The following is a 20,373-nucleotide window of genomic DNA, read 5'->3' as shown; positions in this document are numbered from 1 at the left end:
TCAACGATGTAACTTTCGGAATAAGAAGTAGACCAAGTTAAGCTCCACCTTAAGTAAGCTCGACTTTATTACACGGCGTGCGTGTCAGCGCTTTATTCTAACACCTACACGGGGCACGGGACGAAAAGGGGTAAAGCTTTTAAAGAGCTGGATCGCTGAATTTACGAGAATAGATGGTTTTTCTAAAAAAACGCATTTTTTTATTTACTTTATAATTAACGCAAGAATCTTTATCATTTTACTAATAATAATTAATTTTTATTTAAATATTTGAATATATTTAATATTATTGTGAAAGTATAGTTTTCAACAAATTTCAAAGGTTTTTTAAAAAAATAATTTTTGGTGTGGAAATTTTTAGCAATTTCAATAGTTTTAACAATGTTCAGAACAGTATTTACATTCTGTAAGTAATTTTGATTAAGATATAAAATTAGCCAAAAATAAATATAGTTAGCAGAAACACCAATGCCTAACAACTTTTAGATCCAAATTGTAACATACCCTGCAATGTATACTGCTTGCTGCTTTCCTTTTCCCGTCGGTCTTTCTACCGCTGCTGCTTCCATTCCGCGACTGTACCATTTATACTGCGATACAAAGTGCTTTGCCGCAGCGGCAGCGGCTAAAGCTGCTTCATATATGAAGACACATTTCGCATAAGACATGAACGCCGCCCGCAATATGCCATGAATATGAGACTTGACTGATCGCATCAATCAACTGTCGCATCACGCGCCTTATATATGAATATCTTCGCGTGTAATACACTGCCTTCTGTTACGTATTGAGTTTTTTTAACACCCTCGTAGACGGAGAGCTGGGGGGATAAAATATCGTAATCGATATTTTTTATATTTTTTTATTCACATATAAATTATAATCTGTCTATAGACATTGAGTAATTGATTTTGAAACTAACAGTGGCATTTTTTAGAAGAAAAACCCAATGGTTTGCCTTGTATTTTTGTACTACATTCTAATCTAAATACTCTCTTAATTTACAAAAATGAACCCATAGCACAAACATACACATATATGTATTTGTATATGTGTATGTGTGTGCTATGGGTCTGCATTTGTATATATACATGTACATATATTTTTAATTATAATAATTTAAAACAATTTTTAAACCGTTTCCTTTCATAGAATATTTTCTCCTAGCGACATCTATTTTTCAACTGAGCCCTATTCCTTCTCTCTTCTATTTGATATTTCGTGACTCATCGAGTTGACCTTGATAGAGAATTCAGACGATCATTGGTGGGGCAGTATAATGAACGACTTACGACTTATAACGGATAACACATAATGCTAATTTAGGTTTCCATATTTTAGATTTTAAATTATAACACACTGATGATGAGACATACATAGTCTCGAAACGTTTGTAAAATTATTATTTAATAAATAAGTGCAAAAAAGAGTGTTGTTTGTTCATATTTCTAAATTAATATATATATATATATATATATACATATATATATATTAATATTGAATTAACAAATATTTTTTCTTTCTATTTATTAAAAATATGATTTCAAAAATCTATTACCTTGAGTAAAATCTTCGCCCACACTATCCAAATACATGTCAGCATGTTTACCCATGTGAGCTTTGTGTACCCATATTATGTGCTGTTTTTTATGTTGCACGTTTCGGAATTTACGAGCTTTTGTATTATAACATAATATACTGTGTATGTGTACGATGAAAAATGATTTGTGTTATTTATAATTTTTAGCTGCCGAGACTATAATACTGACGAACAGTAATATATAATATGAGTTAAAATGAATATAGTGTTTTATAACAGTGTATATACATAGATATGGTATTTGCTGAAAATATTTTCTGTTTGTTGTAGAATCATAAATATAACATTGCGAAAGGTTCTACTGATATTAATTGAATTTTGATATTATAGTCATACGAAATGCACGTTTTTGTGTGGGTCATGAGTCCGACCCCTAGTGTGGTTATAATTTTTTTTTATATGTTTCCATATACGTTTGGATTTTTGTTGTTTTTATAAATCGAACTATTTAAATTTAAAAACAATTTATTACATTGCATAATATTATGGTACATTGAGGTCCTTATATGAGGATACTCTTGGGTATTTTACTCTAATATATAAATTATGATATAGTCTAGTTAATCATATGATCCATTGTTTAAATTAGCATTGACAAGAAAGAACAAGAACAAAGAATTTTACAAAAAAAAATCCTAAAGCGACATAATAATTTTATTTAAGTTTCAGTTCTCCACTTTTCTCCGTTTTGATTTAGTTGTTTTATTTTTAGCAATCATCAAAACATACCTAATATATTTTGATATATTACGTGCCACGTTCTGGCACGTGAGATTTTTTCAGGATAAGGTACATTAAACGTACTAAGGGGTTGTAGCCAAGGGTTTGGTTGGATATTTTAAATAATTTCATTTCGCATTTGCATGGCTTCTGGCAAAGTTGCCTTCTACGTTTTCATTCTGTCAAGTTCGGGCTTACTTGGTGTTTTTCCTATAGAAGCTTATTTCTCTATTGCCTGGGAAAGGTGATTGTTTGCGTGTTGGATATAGAAATGTATGTGGTATAAATGAACACGCATGTGTAGTAACACATTAATTTCGGCGAACATGAAAAATATATAACCATTGCCCTATATATTGCTTTTAGTATCATATTTTATAATTGCGAAATTAACAGTATTTTCACCATGTTATCAATTTGAGAAGAACCTTATAAGCACGAGCTTTGCATCATTTAATTCAATTTTTTCAATTAAAAATTCTTCATTATTTTTCACTAACATGACCTTTATTCAAGTATTTTCATATTTTTTATGATTTTTGTGTGTTCCAAAGAATTGGTGTATTTTATCTACTAAAGAAGCGCTCAATTGGCACTCGAAACGTAAGAAAGTTATTATTTTGTTGATCAATACAATCAAGGATTTATAGAATAGTTGTATACAAATTCATTGATGTTAGAAATTAAATATAATTGTATTTATGTTACGTGGTTATAGAATTTATTAAAACTCTCCTTCGATAATTCAGGTTGTTGGGTTATAATTTAACCCTTGTAGCTGTGGACTGTATTAAGCACTGATTTGTTTGTATATTATGTATTTGTTTTAATGAAAGAAGATATATTTATTTATTATTTACTATACATGTTGGTTCGCGGACTTTACTTTTAGAAGTGAACAAATAGTTTAATTAAATCACTGCGCTACCCCCTGTACCAGGGGTAGCAACCATTCCGTGTAAAGCTTAATGCCCTGAAGGTTGTCACCTTCATGGCCAATATAGTAAAACGAAAATACGTCTGAACAATAATATTAAAGGAACCCAAGTATGTCCTTAGTTGAGTGATCCACCAAGATACTAATATAAACACAGTAACGGAAGAAATTAGAAGACTTTCATCCAAGTACAAGAGAAGACTGGACAACCATCCAAATCAACTTGGGAAAGACTTGCTTTCATCAAAATTCCTCATAAAACTCCAAAAAACAAACCCGTTAGATTTAGCATAGTCAACTTGTAATTTAGACTTTAGATAGTTTTTCTGTATCTTCTTCTTATATATTTTTCATTCCTAATATGACTACCACAGGGTATCATTTTAATATATTATCTTTGCATATTCGTCACCAAAATTACTGCATGCTTTTTCTGGCAGATTGTGATTACTTGAAGGCAAATAAATGTATTGTCAAGTAACTAATATCTATCCTGGTGTAAATAATCATGTTAACCCTTTCCACTCGGATGCCGCCATTCCAAAAAAACGTAATGCTTTTTTGCAATGCACGGATGGAAAGGGTTGAAATCAACGATTTGATAATTTTGTCAATACATAAACAATTTCACGCAAGTGCGCATAAATTTGCCAATTTTAATATATTCCATGTATATGCATTCAACAGTATTTCTTCAGAATTGTATATTGCAATAATATGTCCCAGTATATCGTGTTCTGACTTGGTTTTTGCGATTCAGCATTTCTTTTCTCACAACAGTTGACGACTTACAACGCACATAACAGCGACTGCTTGCCTATTGCTCCCGTCCAGATATTGTTTTTTTCCTTTGCGTGTTACGCGATGGAAACACGGTGATAGCATTTTGCTGTGGAAATTGCACAGAGCTGAATTTCGAGGAAAAAAGACTATACAACATAAAATATATAGTATACATGTATTTTTTGCGTTTGCTTATTTCCCTAGTTATTTATTTAAATAATTTGATTAATATTTGTTTTGCAATGCATTGTGATATTTCTTATCTATATAATTCATAATTATATTATAAGTATAATTTAATTGCTTCGGCTAAAATTATAGTATTTGCTCGTATTTGATGATGTTTATAAATACTCTTACTTAGCTGAAACTATAACTGATACTGTGCAGTAAAAATTAGCATATTGTAATATCATAATGTTTGATATCGAGTTGGCCGACGTTGTTATATCTGTAGTATTCGGAATAAGTTTGAATGTAACGGACATCAGTGCAAGTTGGTTGGATAGATGGCTCTCTGACAACGTGAGTGTCTAATCTCTGTTCGCCAATATGGCGGCCATGAAGTTAGGTACACGTTAAATGAAGTACATTTATATAATGCAGAGTTAGTGGGAGATTTGTTGTTTTAGTACAATTTTCAGTAAGATAAATAGAGAATTACATAATCCAGCGGTAGTAGAGATCACAATATCAAATGTTCATTTGAGGTTATAGATTACAAATATAATTTTTAATAATTTAATAAATAATTTGTAATAAACATTTGTACGTTAACACCATTAAATATACTTGTCTAATATACATAGTCCACACATAAAAAAATAGAGATTTGTTTGTAGAATACTAGGTTAGGATGTACGATATGCAAATAGAGCTCCTAGAACACGTAGTTCGCTAGGAGTTTACTAGGACTAGGCGAGGATCGTTGTTAAAAAGAACCCTTAAAGATTATAAAACTAAATTTAATACTGGATTTGGAATACTATAAATACCCATGTAATTTAGTTTCTACTCCTCCTACTCAAATCAAAATTTTAATATAATATTTCGGAGAGATAATGGACATCAGGTTTACATAGCAAAGTGCATATTTCTCCAGAAAGCTATGAAACGAGCACCGTTTCAACACTTATGATAAATCGTCGTCGAAGGAAATCCACTTGCCGTTGCATCGCAGTGATATTTCTCAGGCAAACGCCGAGATTTTTTACTCCGTTCGAGTCGTCCGCGCTTGTGCCTTGATGTTTGCGTTTTTTTCTCATATGAATAATCATCTTTCGGCAGGCGGCACTCGCTCAGTCAGTCAGTACATCAGTCGTTGCCGTTTGTTAGCGAACGAGTCGCTCTTACTCTATGCTGATGTTTGATAGCGCAATGCGAATATATATGAATAATACATGGCTTGCTAGCAGGATACAACGAAATGAAAAAGGATAAGCGATGAAGAGATTTTCTGTAAAAAATTATATGTCTCAGATTGTTTTTTTACGCCGATGCGATTTTCGAAGCTAAGTGCGTAACTATAAGGGTGATTCGTACTGATTTGAAAACTCATTTTTGTACTGGACTTACATACTAGTGATATAGTATGATATGCTAGATCTTACGTGTCTCGTTTGTATTTGTTATTATGGATTTCATCGGTTAATGTATAAACTACGTAATATGTTTGATTATTCATTTCTACAACTTGTAGTTTATCCTTGGTCACATGCAATTCAACGCTAGGAAGGACGCAAAACATTCTCTTACTCATCTGCTAAGTATGTTATCTTAAAATGCATTAAATTACCCTACTTGAATAGTATAAAAAGCCTTGAATTAACGAAAAGTCTGTTAATAGAGTTTGAAATCAGTTTAGTCAGTTCAGTGGTAGTATGGCAATCATATAGTTCATTTATGTAAAATGTAAAAGTGATATGAAATAGTCATATCAAAAGACTTTGACACATATTATTTGGTGAAGGGGCGGACCTTACATATTTTGTTAGCAGCTGTAGGACCCAACAGATAGTAGAATTTGTTTCATTAATACAACAAAAAAAAGGTTAATACTACTATGTAAACAAATTATTTTCGCAAGTTTCAATACATCCATTACATTATCATTACATCCCATTGTATTTTCATATGATGGTCAACTACGATCATAATAATCCTAACCTCCAGTAGAGTCATCAAAGTAAAAATGAAGGAAGGCTAACTTTTATCGCAGCCCAATCCTGTACGGTCCTCGAGCGTTCGCCTGCGAGAAATTTAATCAAAAGGAATATCGCAGAATTTAATTACATGACATATTTTTGTTACGAGCATGGGAATAGAATAATTGAGTTACGGGTGTGTTATAAAATCATACGCCACGGCAGTGCCGAGCATAAATATGACGGTGTGGGGGGTAGGTGGGTGCGATGTGTATGGCATGCGCCCGCCGATGTGCGGTCTCGTGTATCAGGAACACGGAATGGACAAATGTTTCGGGACAGTGATGAATTATATCTATAGATAACTTTAAATTAACTTCAAAGATTTATATATATATATATATATATATATATATATATTTATATATATTGTAGAGACCACCAATTACACCCCTTTCTGTCCCACCAATGATGCCAACAATATGTCGGTTCTTTCTGCTGCTATACAAAGCTATTACCAATCTGTGGAGGCTGAATACTATAAACTGTCGAAATTCTTTGATATATTTATCTTGTTTTATGATTTCTTGTACACTTCACACACATAACTTAGACAACTGAACTTGAATACCACTGAATATGATTAACTAAAATACGACTCCATTGAAAACCAAAATTCGACTGAACGACGAATGCATCATTGCAAGCCTTTTATAAGCTCACCTTTAAGATTACATTGCATTCCTAGATAACTTATATTATGAGGAATTTTATTAGCGCATGGTAGACTAGGCATTGATATTTTGAGCATTTGTGAGTAAAAAGACAAGATCTCTTTTGTTATTTATGCAACTGCGTTGTTTTTTAAATTTTGCATTCGAATCGATCATTGTTTACTAAGAATTTTATTATTTTAAGTTTAATTAATTCATAATACTAATCTGTCACCGCCAGAATATGTTATATGTAAATAACTCCTTATAATATAGTTGCACCTGAGCTTACATATGATGAAGTTTTCGTGAAATTTTACGATGGCTAGCACAACACTTCGGAGTTTGTTTGATAATATACTATTTTACGACTCGAGACACCCTTTATTCGACAGAGAATATTATCTAATATGTGGAAGTTTATAGTATCTATATTTTCATCGCCAAGTTCCTAAGACGTCATAAAAGAGTTTGCCGCGGAGATCTCTCGTGACGCTGCAATTTAATTAATGCGGGATATTTCGTTCCAGTTTTAAGTGTTGCGAGAAAAATACCCACTACCTTGTGGAAAATGTGAAAAATTGCCATGAAATATAAAGTTAAGAGTTTAAATAAAACTAAGTTGTGATAAATAGGATGCTAGGAAAGAAGTTATATTACGTGAATTGAAAAGAGTTAATTAAGGCAGTGCATTTTTAGTGCACTTTGTCTTTGTAATGAATTTGGAACGTTTAAAGTTGCTTTACTTTGTGGAGCTTATTACTAATTAGTATGCTAGTAGTGTGTTACATAGTTATGATATATATATATATATATATATATATATATATATATATATACCACCGCTGCCACCAAATAATTGTTGGAGCTCGATTAGCTTTTTTCTTCATCAAACAATTTCGTTGGTTATCAACCAACCAAATTGGTACGAAGGATACTTTGCTTATACGTCTTTCGATGTATCTGATATCAAAGAATATCTAAAAGCTCCTTCCTTAAATAGGTCATCAGGTGAATGCAAACATAATAATGTCGATGCTCGTAATTCACTTATGGAGGTAATTCTATTAGCTCAAATAATTACACCTATTTGAATTTTCTGCTTGACGTATTGATACGCATTCAACTCGTATGCACTCTCGACATATTAATATGAATTCCATATGTGATTGGAGTCGGTAAACCATCAGTCCTCCATTGAAGCACCGACTATCACTTGAAATTACTCCGCACGCTTTCAATTAACAAACGATCGTAGAGGGAAACATCGTAAATCAACAGTGAACACCGCACTGGTTAATTATTTTCAATTTATTTGCCTACGAGTGTAATATAATGCCCGGATAACACATGTGCTCCTATTGTAAATGCAAATTTTAAATAAAATTCAATATTTTTTTATAATGTATGTAAAATCGAACTGTTCGAATTTATTATAGAGGCGGCCCGTGCAACGGGATCACTACTCGATTTTGTGAGTGCGAGCATTTGATTTACTTTTGAAATACAAATATTGAAATTTGTTTTTATGCGGATATGATTTTTGATTTATTTGAATATGGAAAACAGAGTAACTGGTTGTAAATGGGCAATATGAAGTATTTAAATATTCTTGTTCGTGTTGTAGTCATTTATTATGGATGTTTATTTCATATAGCCGTGTTTTCAGATGGTCGGGAAATTGACTCTTTTTGAAATTTATGTTTAATGAAATATATGAATGTGTGATATATACTGTAATTATATAGGTTGAATTTTAATTTATTTTCATACTAAGTTAATGTTAGTGTAATGGTTGTCTCTCACCTCATAGTGCTAATTACGAATGACGTACACTTTTTTAAACAATACCCCAGTAGAAATGAATTATGAAACAAATCTTGGGTGAATCCAGGAGCAAATAATTATATATCACCAATATTGCGCCAGGATTCATTGCTTGTATATTGTCAAATATTGCATAAATATTAGAAATTATCAGTTGGAAACAATCAGTTGGATTTCTTAACGTTGTTTCGAAAATTTTAGTTGCCTAGTACATTTCAATGGCAGATTCTCAAACGAAATATATGAGTAATTCAATGACATTAACGATATTGCACCTGTATTTACCTTTTCACTAATTGGTTCCAATTCCAATGAGATTTTTAGAATTTTCTCACAAATGAGTAGGGACACTTCTGTAGGCGAACGAAAAGCTTCCCCTCTATAAATAATATAATATAAAAGGATTACTTGATCACAATAAATATAAATTCATGCAGTTTTTTTAACATTAGATGGTACACAGTACTGGGAACAGAGGGTATATAGGTGGCAAATACATATGATCATTTATAAGAATACTTAAATAATTCATATTAGATTGTCTAAAAACTTACATTGTCAGGTGATAGTTAAAAATTGTAATTTTTCGTAACTTCAGAATTTCTTTCTAAAGCAATTCAGAAAATCCACACTTCATCATTGCTCGAGAAAAATCAACCGTCTTCAGTCAACCTAAGAATCGTCGATTCTTTTTAATCTTAATATTAGAATCGTTTCATGACTCTTTTGATATCGTTTTCCACGGTGCGTTTTTTTCGGTGGAAGACGAAATTAAATCACTGTGCTGGCGGCCTTCATTTTCGCACAACATAAACATTCACTTATCTAAATTTTTCGCCGTAACAATAACACAAACCGCCTCGTGATAATGTATTACTCTCGCGGTAGCGAAAAGGAGACGAGACGGTGGGGTAGATTTGAACGATTTTCCTTATAAACAAGGGGCTTGTGGCATTATCTTAAAGAATTTTTGACTTCTTTTCTATTTTTAACTTCTATTCATAATTTTGTCTTCAACCTCTAGTTTTGAATCGTGTTACATTCAAAAACTAGTTGGAGCACTACAAAAATCAGATCATTTTAAAAGCATGACGATTTTCTATTTATTTAAATTAAGTTGTTATGGCAAGGCTATGTTATGCTCATTTCTTGCTAGTAAAACCTGTGAAAATGTCTATCTAATTGCTGTACGATCAGGCGTTTTACACGTAAAACTGCGCATTACAAAGATGCAGTTATCATAACATTATTTTTTGCTTTGTTTATATGTAGGATACGCCTGATCGCAGGGTAATTAGAAAGACATTTTTATAGTTTTTAGTACCAAGAAACAAGCATAACATAGCGTTGCTATAACATGCATATTTATAATATTCAATCCAGTGAAAACGTATGCCAAAAAAATTTATTCAGAAAAGTGAAAGTTTTGTTCACGATTTGATATTTTTCTGGATATTGAAATATGATTTAAGCTTTATTTTATTTTTCTGTACATCAAACGTATTTTTAAGATCCATCTATTTGTCATTATACTACTTGTCCTGTAAGTACTATTTTAAAGCACTTATTTTTTTTAAATCAGAAAAAATCCTCCTGGAAGGTTTGTTTTAGAGAAGGCTCCAGCTCCAAATCTATTTTCTTTGCCCGGGAAAAAAGACTTCAACCTCGTAGTATTCGGGTTCGCTGATTCCATTAGCGAGCATCAGCGTTAGAAAGCAAGATAATAATACCTTCCAAGCACCAAAGGAAGAGAGAGTGCCCGCTCGCAAATAGGCGCTGGGCTAGCTCTCGATTCTCCCAAGATAAACAAATCGTGAGAAAAAGAATGGGTACTGCTGGTCTTGTCTGTGGATCAATTTATTTTTATATTTTTGTCACAAATATCCAGCAACGTTATTTAAAAATAGTCGAGTTCCTTAAATAGAAACATAATTAATAAAATTCATATCTATTACATTTACCACACAATAAATGGAAAAAAATCGTACAACAGTTAGGGGTCGTCTAGTAATCACGTCAGATATTTAGGGTGATGGTTTTGACAAAAAATCATGAAACATCACCTGGGGGAGGGAGGGGTCTAGTAAGATATCACGTTTCTTTATTTTTATCTGAATTTAAATAAAATCCAAACATTAACAAAAAAAAACGATTTTTTCTATGGCTTGCTTGATGGGTATTTTATTTTTTGATCAAAATATATTTATGAATGAAAAATATGTATTAGTCTTTTTACATAAAATAATGTTGATTTTGATTTATTATGACTTTTAAAACTGGTAGTCCGAATCAAGCTTATGACGAGTATGTTTGTCAATCCCAGAGTAAGTTGTTCTGGTAAGATATCGAATGAAATAGATGGGTTTGTTATTAAGTATTGAAAAATGTTATCACTACATATTACTTCTTTGGTAATATAAGCATTTCTTTGATAAGTATTAAACTAAAAACTGATCGAATTCAATAAAATTCGTACGTTCTGCTGAATAGCAATAACTATTTTTAGAATAGGTAGTAAAATTTACTTAATTCTCAGTATATTATTATCACATTTCGGGAAGTTTATGCAACTTGCTTGAAGGTAAAATGCAACTTACAACTACTTATTTCATATAGTCATACTCTCAAAATATCCGAAACAACTTGACATTTCAGAACGTATTGTTTTTTTTCAAATTTTCAATTTAAATAGTAAATGATCACTGTTTAATGCGCATGATAAATATACTCGCCAATACACAAATTCTGCAAATTTTCTATGACGAGTATATTTGTCGATCACAGTTAACTACAAGAAATATATAAATATATAAAATAATAGATGTTTCATATGTGTTGTAGACATGGTATGTTTTTATGTATTGATATTCCCGCCAATTTATTTCAGCTATTCAACATTCTATTTTAATGAAACAGTCATTATTCGTCGAATACAAAGGCTATGCTTTCGGATAATCGATATTATGTCTATCGTAACGTGTAATCCATGAGTAGCCCGTCCGTACCCTGGTCGTGGTATCACGGGAGGCATTTGCGGTTATTGAATTTCGGCGGAGTCCCTTTCAAGAAACCGAAGATAGTCTCCGAAACGGCGTCGTGTAGTTAATCTGGCGACACTCTGCGTGGTTTTCTCCATCTCATACATACATAGAGATATTGACTAAGCAGTGGAATGAGGTTTAGAGAGTCCGGAAACCTCTCAACAACCGCAAACTTCATTTAGTGTCCGGCGAGATACGCTCTACTGACTTCCTTCTTCGACCTGATGCGGTACTCTTGTCGCTGCAACCACGAGAGGTCCCAGGTCGTCCATTTGGGTAGTTCGAAGTACGTGTACATGATCATCTAATTGACAGATAACACACGAAACACTAATAAGGCTTAAATTGAAATTCTTCTTCAAATCACTTTAGTAAATTTTAATTCTGAAATATTTCATTTATATTAAGGGGCACAACTAGTGCAACCGCCTAAAAATGGTGCTTTTTGGGAATTTATATTAAAAAAAAATACATTATCAATCATTTCAAAATTTTAAAAATATATTTACACATGTTTTAGGAATACATAGTAAAATTGAAGAAAAAAATTAAATATTTTTTAAGTCATCGTCGATCTCCAACGGCGCGAAAAAAAAGCCCTTCACTGCTGCAGTGATACCGGCCTTCTACGTGGATGAAATTAAAAAAAAAATCTCATTAAACTAGATAATATTGTCTGTAAAATGAACTACGATAGAAAAAAAATGACAAAATGCCGGCGTTTTAAAAAAAAGTCGAATTTTACCCAAAAATTTTGGTCGTTTTTGGACTACCAAAATTGGATTTTTGATCCGATCAAAAAATCGATAGTTCATTTTACGGAGAACTATGTATAGAACAAGTAAAAAAAAAGGATTAGTGATCGGATCATTTGTTTTTGAATAATCGCTGCAGCAAATTCGGAAAATGCTGTTTCGAGAAAAACGCGTTTAAAGATAAAATTACAAAAAAAAAAAAATACAAAAAACGTGATTTGATAGGTTTTGACCCCAGGAATACCAAGAATCAGATCAATCATCAGACTGTAACGAAAACGTATATGTAATTTTTTTATAAGTTAACTGTGATTGACGTATATGCACGTCATAGAGAAATGGCAGAATTTTGTCTATTGACTAGTAAATTCGTCGTGCATATAAAACTGTGATCATTTTCGGTTAAAATTGAAATTTGTGAAAATAGACAGGCTATTATGACTATATAAAATAAGTTGTAAGCGGTATTTTACATTCAGGAAAGTTGCATGAACTTCCCGAAATGTGATCAATAAAAAAAATTTAGATTTAGCTAAATAAGATTTACAAAAATAATTTTATACTGTTTGTTTTGATCTTTATACTTTATACTTTTCATTCAAAACTATTCTTACTTTCTTACATTTACATGAACAATATTTCATTAAATGTATTCCATTTTTAGTTTAAAACGTATATAATATTTGCTCAAGTGAACAAAGAAGTGAAATGTATTAATAACAGTTTTCCACCGCAACTTACCCTGTGATTGACGAATATATTCGTCATGAACTTGATTCGCACGGCACAAAACTGTCATTAAGGGAGTTGTTGATAGTGTAGACTTGATTTGTCAAGATAATATTTTTTATACATAAGGATAAGCTATAGAATATTGTTTTAAAACTCATTATTAATATAACTATACTGCCGGCAATTTTTTAACAGACAAATGTTTGGTGGCAACGGCCACGAGTAATAAGTTTTAAACAGCCACGAACCATCCATTGAAGATTTATTATATAGAATAAATATAATAAACTCACTTTGAATTTATTGCGATTCGCTGATTTGATATAGAATATGTCAGTACCTAAAATAAGCATTGCAACTAATTTATGGGACCGATTATGCCGGGTAACAGAAAAATGTTACATGAAAAAAAGGCAAGGCCATGTTACGCTCGAACTTTTATACATTATTCTCCTGAATCATACTGAATACTGTCAAAATGCCATGTATTTGCTGTGCATTTGGGCGTTGCAACGTCACTCGTATGTTATGAAGCTGTGTCAGAAAGACCCTGTTATCTAAGATATTTTTTTAACATTTGTGCGGTTTCTAGGTTAGGTTTTCTATCTGACAATCTGAGAAATACGCCTCACTGCACAACAACCACTTGGATTTTGTCAATATTTAGTATGGAAAGTTTTTCATATGGCCTTGCCATAACATTGGTATATCTTGCGGCAGAATCGGCCCATAAATTTCATATTAATCTTTAGTAGTTTGTCAAAAAAAGAAAAAAATTTCATATTCAAGCTAACCATTTTCAAGTTTTCGCCAGACTAGAAGGTAGTTCTTGGCTTTGATTTCCTCCTACAAGCTATGTATGAAAAAAATATCTCCCATTTATAAGTCTAGTTAATTAGTTAAAATGATTATTAGTTAGTAAGCGAAACTTTACCTGAAAGTCTTTGATATATATTCAATATAACTTAATTATATTTTATATATTGATATAACGACTTCGACAATATGAAAGTACATGGATTATTATAACCTTTTCAATGAAGTATGTGACCTAAGAATCTAAGAAAAGATATTTTTCAATCGAAATAAAATAAACTCGATTCAAAGCCCGAGCCGGTGCTTTTTAAGTTCGATTGCCTCTGATAAGCTCGCGATGAAATAGGTTTTCGGTCTAACGCGTCCAGACAAAATAATAAACGGCTCGGCCATAGATAAGATTCCACATACGGAACAAACACAAAGGTGCCACCCGGCACTGATACAGGCAAAAAGCGTAGGGCATGCGGCGTACGGCGTACGTTCTGCTCGGGCATTTGCACACATTGTGAGCTGCCAATCGCGATAAAGCTCCGAATGGGCAGTAGTAGACAGTAGACAGTAGACACTGGCCGGCAATGGCAAAGGCAAAGGCAACGGCGGTCGCAAAACACAAGACATATGGTTAAGAAACACAGAGTGCAACTGGGATACGGACTAGGAATTACTTATGAACGAACGACATTTCCGGAAATTTCAAACCTATTGCAATTCGTAAACTAGTGGTATTGTGTCTTAAGCCAAATTGTTATACCTCGTCGTGTAGTAAATTAAAATTCCTGGCTGTCAATTGGCACTTTTAGTTGTTTTTCAAAAAGTCTCTATTATGGATGATACTTGTAAATCAACAAATTTGCTAAATGCCCTTAACTGGACAATTGTGAATATAGTAGTGTATAAAAAGCAATGCCATTTTAACTTTTTTCCGGATTTCTGAAAATGCTGGACCTGCCTTCCCAAAATTTTATACACAACTCTTCATTCTGCCAATACATTCCCTTTTCAATTATTCAAATCGGACGCTCCGTTCTCCCAGAAAGTGAATTGCCATTTTATGCACTTTTTAACTTCCCGTAGAGCAAGTTATAGTAATAGCAAAATAATCGAAAATGAAAATTTTTGCATTTCTTGACGTTTTGAAGGTTTCTGAACATTTTGGCATACCTTAGAAAAATGGACGTATGTGTGTGTGTGTGTGTGCGTGTGTGTGTGCGTTTGGATACAAATTTTTGTCGATTTCGGGAACACCAATAAACCGATTTAAATAATTCAAAAAACATTCGATTCATATTGATAAGGAGACGTGCTGATTAGTTTTTGGCAAAGGCAGGTGTAACCGTTCCGAAGATACGGGGCAAAAAGTGCCAAAAACGGTAACTCAGTTTTTAAGAGAACGGAGCGTCCGATTTTAATAACACAAAAAACATTTTACTTGTATTGACAAGATGAAGTATTGATCAAATTTTCATAAAGGCAGGTATAGCGGTTTCGGAGATCTAATAAAAAAAGTAAAAAAAATGCGATTTGGCGGTCAAAAATGATCATTAGACATATGCACATAAAATTATCAGATATTTTATAGATATTTTAACAATAAATATAAATTTTGTTTGCATTCCTATGGGTTCCGTAACAATGTTTATTCGTTAGACGGCGACGCGGCGCTTACGAGCTTTGACATTTTGTCTCTATGTCGTTAAAGCAGTATGATTGCTTTAAAAAAAAGTTCAGAATTTTCAAAATATGTCAAAATAAAGAAAACATTTTTTTTTCAAAATTTTTTGTCAAATTCCTAGTTTCTCAAAAATCTAATTTGTTCGAAGTCAATTTTTTTCAAAAATGTTAATCGTTTTTAAAAAAATGATAATATTTGGTACGGGAAGTTCCGGCAATTTGCCTCAAGGCTAGATGCCATGCGCCCCACTAGTTGCACCGTATCTTCGTAACTTGTAGTCCTGAAAACTAAGCAGCACGTCTTCCCATCAATAGGAATCAAGTGTTCTTTGAATCCTACAGATCGGTTGATTCGTGCTCTCGAAATCGTTGACGAAAAATTGTATCCGCACATACACACACATACATTCATTTTTTCTAAGGTATGCCAAATGTTCCAAAAATACTATAAAAAAAAATAAAAACAAGACGATTTTTTGCGATTACTGTAACTTAAAATATGGAAAAATAATATTATTATTGAACGAAATTAAATATCAATTTCATAATTTGAAGTGTACTGACCTTTTTCCATTCAAAAATGTGGAAATTCTGTTATTTTTAGAATTTGTAACTATTTTTGTAATATTTTTTTCATAATTATGAATTATTTAAATGGAATTTTAAAAATATTAACTAGCATAAATGTTTTATAACTTATTGGACTCTGTTTGTTATTTAGACTGATTTTAGTTTTCATTTTGTTCTTATAGCTTATAAAATGAATCAATTTAAATAAGTTCTAAAGTGTTACAATGCAGATTTATAATGTACATTTTTTATTTTTTTATCTAGTTTTATATGCGTTTAATATTTATCAAAATAATATCCATGTTATTTTAGCAATATTTGTAGTGATTAATAATTTATAGTTCTTTCTTTATAAAAACACGAATTGAATTTAAAGTTTTAATTAAAATCCGAAAATATAATTTTAAAATGTCTATCTAGTCATGTGTATAATAATTATGAAAACTCATTATTTCATAATATGAATAAATTTAATCAATTCACGTAATTAATTAATACCTTGCATAATTTGTGCTAAAAATATTCCTTTGTTATAACGCTTTTCATTTATTATTGATTTTCAATCCTGCTTTTTTTTTAATTATCTGTGTATATATTAGAACTTTATTCATTGATGATCCATTTTTTTACAATCAAAATAGAAAACATAATTCAACACGTTAGCGGACGTGTCATCATTTTCATTGATGCAGAATGGCATGTAACATTGTAATATGGTTTTTGTGATTTTTTTCCATAAATTATTCAATTTATTTTATTTGCATTATTAATAATGTATCAAATGATTATTAAATGTTGAATTGTTATCATCATAAGATAGTATACAAAATCCTAATTACTCACATTTCTTTTATATAATATATTATTGAATAATAAAATCTTTCATCAAACAAACAAACATAATGACATGAATGCAAGAGCATTCAAATTTTAAAAGTCAATTATTCTGAATTTGATTTTATTTTAACCTTAACGATCTCCCAAGATTACAAGTGTCTTTAGATATTTTCGTATTACCTTATCCTCTTCCTGTGATCACTAATTAGCCCGGACAAGCATAGTGCGTAAAATAGAAGCACAATACTTGACGTGGATGCTATAGCATTCATCACAGAGACCTCATAAACTGTGTTCAATCATATTTCGGAATCGGAATCAATTTGAAAATAAAAGTACTTTAATTTTGTACCATGCTGATACTTCTATTGTCTTCGAACGTCTTTTAGAATATTATATTAAGATTTATGTATTCGTAGATTTGGTTAATTAATATCATCACGTCATCAAGACAAAACATAACATAGCCGTCCTGATGTAATCTATTCGGAATCGAATTCAAATTTACGCCCTCTAACCATGGTCCTTCTCTCTCCTATATTTTTTCTTCTGGTAGTAGTTCCAGCGGTTATGTATTATTGCGGTCTGTGGGGTTCTGGTTTGGAATCTAGTTCATGATTAACTAACGATAGGAATGCTTGTATTAAACATAATCTACTGTATACTGCCAGGGAAGAGCAATATTGGATATCATAATATGCATTACCTAAATAGTATCAGGGCGACAATTTGATCATTATTATAATACTAGTTTTTGTGGATACTTAGGACAGGAATGACCCAAGAAAATTGAGAACTTTGATTTAGGTTTTTTTAGTTTTTTTCTTCTTAATATATGAAAACTTGATAAAATATTTGCAAGGAAGAAGGTCAAAATGTATTTTGATCAAATGAGATCGAATAATTTGTTTCTAAGGATGATATTTTTTTTTATTTTTTTTTCATAGCAAGCTATACAAAGTACAATCAGCTACATTTGTTACAGTTACAGTTATATATTATTTGACTGCGCGAGAAGGATGATATTATTCGAATTTTTAGTATATATTGTACTACATTACCAGAATTGCATGTACCTTGTTATTGAATATTTCATTACGCACACACATGTATTATACATTCCACTCTGGATACTAAATTATATATAGCTTCATATCTTCAACATAGTATACAAAAATACTATTCAATCGTCATTACTTGTTAATAAAGTTTCAAGTCAATTAATCTACTAGATTAGATAAAACCAGTCGTGGTGTAATAGTTAAGAACATGGGCTAGGATAAACTAGTCCCTGGTTCGATCCCAAACCTTGGCCAGCTGATATCGAGCAGTATGATATAAATTTCTATCAGATGTTATAGGTCTCAAAATATAATTTTAAGGAAAATGACCTTACTTAATTCAGTGCAGTACTTCAGATATACATATCTAATATATATAAGCCTGCACATTGAAAAAAAGAGTTGTTGACTAATGGGTTGCCTTCAGAAAAATATTTTATAATAATATTGAATTAATAATATTTAGATAGGATGTACAAACACAGCCCATAGAATACGTAGTTGTGATAGTTGTTCATGATTCCAAGGAACTAATGTTGAAGTATTCTAAAATTGCTAATATATGTATCAAGGCAATATTTCAATCAAATTTTATCTTAGCTCGTAATCAAATTAGTCAGAAATTTAATTTCTTTAACTGCTCTTTTACTTTGAGATGTTTGCGTGAGTTTGCTGCGATACAAAAGTCGAAAAGACTGATTTTGACTAATTACTTTTTCTGTGAAATTGTATAAAACGGCAGCTGACAGGGGTTACAGATAACGAAAATGCTTTTATCACGTCAATCAGAATTACTACAGCTTTTTCTTCTTTTTCACTTTCCTTTCATTTCGGTCCGCTTATGATTTAAATATGAAAATGAATATTAATAAATGTCGACGTTTTATATAATATGATTTTTGGATGTCTGACAGAAGTTAGATACCTATCAGTGTTTTTGTAAATTTTGGAAAATTGTAGTTAATACAGTTTGTCTGCAAAATATTCTAGTTGCAGGATTGATAAAGCTTTTTGAACAAATTTACTTGTAATTTATTTTATTGACTAATTTCTGTTCGAAGTCATAACTTTACTAGTTTATCAGATCTTTTATCAACTTGTAATGAGTTAAGAAATAAATACATTGACAAATAGAGAAAATAAGTATTTTCAATAACTATTTATCGATTGTAATACTAAAATAACAATGTTAGTCATTTTGTCGCCACTCTCCTCGACGACGTGGGTTAGAGTCCCACCGCTGCCACCAATTTATGTTTTATCAATTTGCGGATAGTATAATTTCAGTATGATCAAAGATACTTTAGAACGTACATTTTTATTGAAAATAAATTTACGAGATTCAGATTCAATTTAAAACAAATTATTCCTTATATTAATCACAAATATTATACAAATGCGTATCTGTACTGTTCTATACACGATATCGTGTAATCAAACTCGGACCAGTTGATTGCCTAACACGCAAAAAACGAATATACAAAATGCTTCTATACTTAATTGTAGTTAAATTATGTTGTTACTCAGTTATATTAAAAAGACAAGATCAGATTATTATACCTGTCAAATAATTAAAGTCTAGACTGTTGCATGAATACATCAATCGGTGGAAAAATCTAATAATTGGGTATACTTTAATCATAGTATAATATTTAGATTGGTTATTTTTGTAAGGAAAAAAATAGTTTGGGTTAATTATATACCTGAACAAACTTTGTTGCTTGTTTTAGAGAAAGTCATTTCTTTTAGTTTAATTGCTGTTGAGCAATTTGGTAATATGTATAGTTACTAGTTATATCTATAAAAGAGTTAAACTATCAATTATCATTTTTCTATATAAATATATTATATAGCTTGAAAACTTCCAGAGCTGCAAAACATTAATTTTTCTTACTATCTTTCGCAAATTAAGAAACAGTATATTTCGCTGTTGGAAAACAGACGATTTATTTTCATTAGTGATAATAATTTTCGCATTCTTCGTTATCTCTAAGTTTTTAATATAACAACGAAGAACTTTCCAGATTCAAACTTCTAGTGTTGAGCGTGAAGCACTGTTTAATTTTTCTAGAGAGTAAAGTGTTTTCAATGACCATTCAGAAATTTCTCTCACTGTTAGGAGGTGAAAAATCGAAACACGATTTAATCCCTGAGGATTTTAAA

The sequence above is a fragment of the Ctenocephalides felis genome, unplaced genomic scaffold (assembly GCF_003426905.1).
Source record: "Ctenocephalides felis isolate EL2017-DRISC unplaced genomic scaffold, ASM342690v1 CF-g0.4_SCAFFOLD_01170, whole genome shotgun sequence".
Classification (NCBI taxonomy): domain Eukaryota; kingdom Metazoa; phylum Arthropoda; class Insecta; order Siphonaptera; family Pulicidae; genus Ctenocephalides; species Ctenocephalides felis.
The sequence above is the reverse complement of the archived record's forward strand: the minus strand, read 5'-3'. Positions refer to the sequence as shown.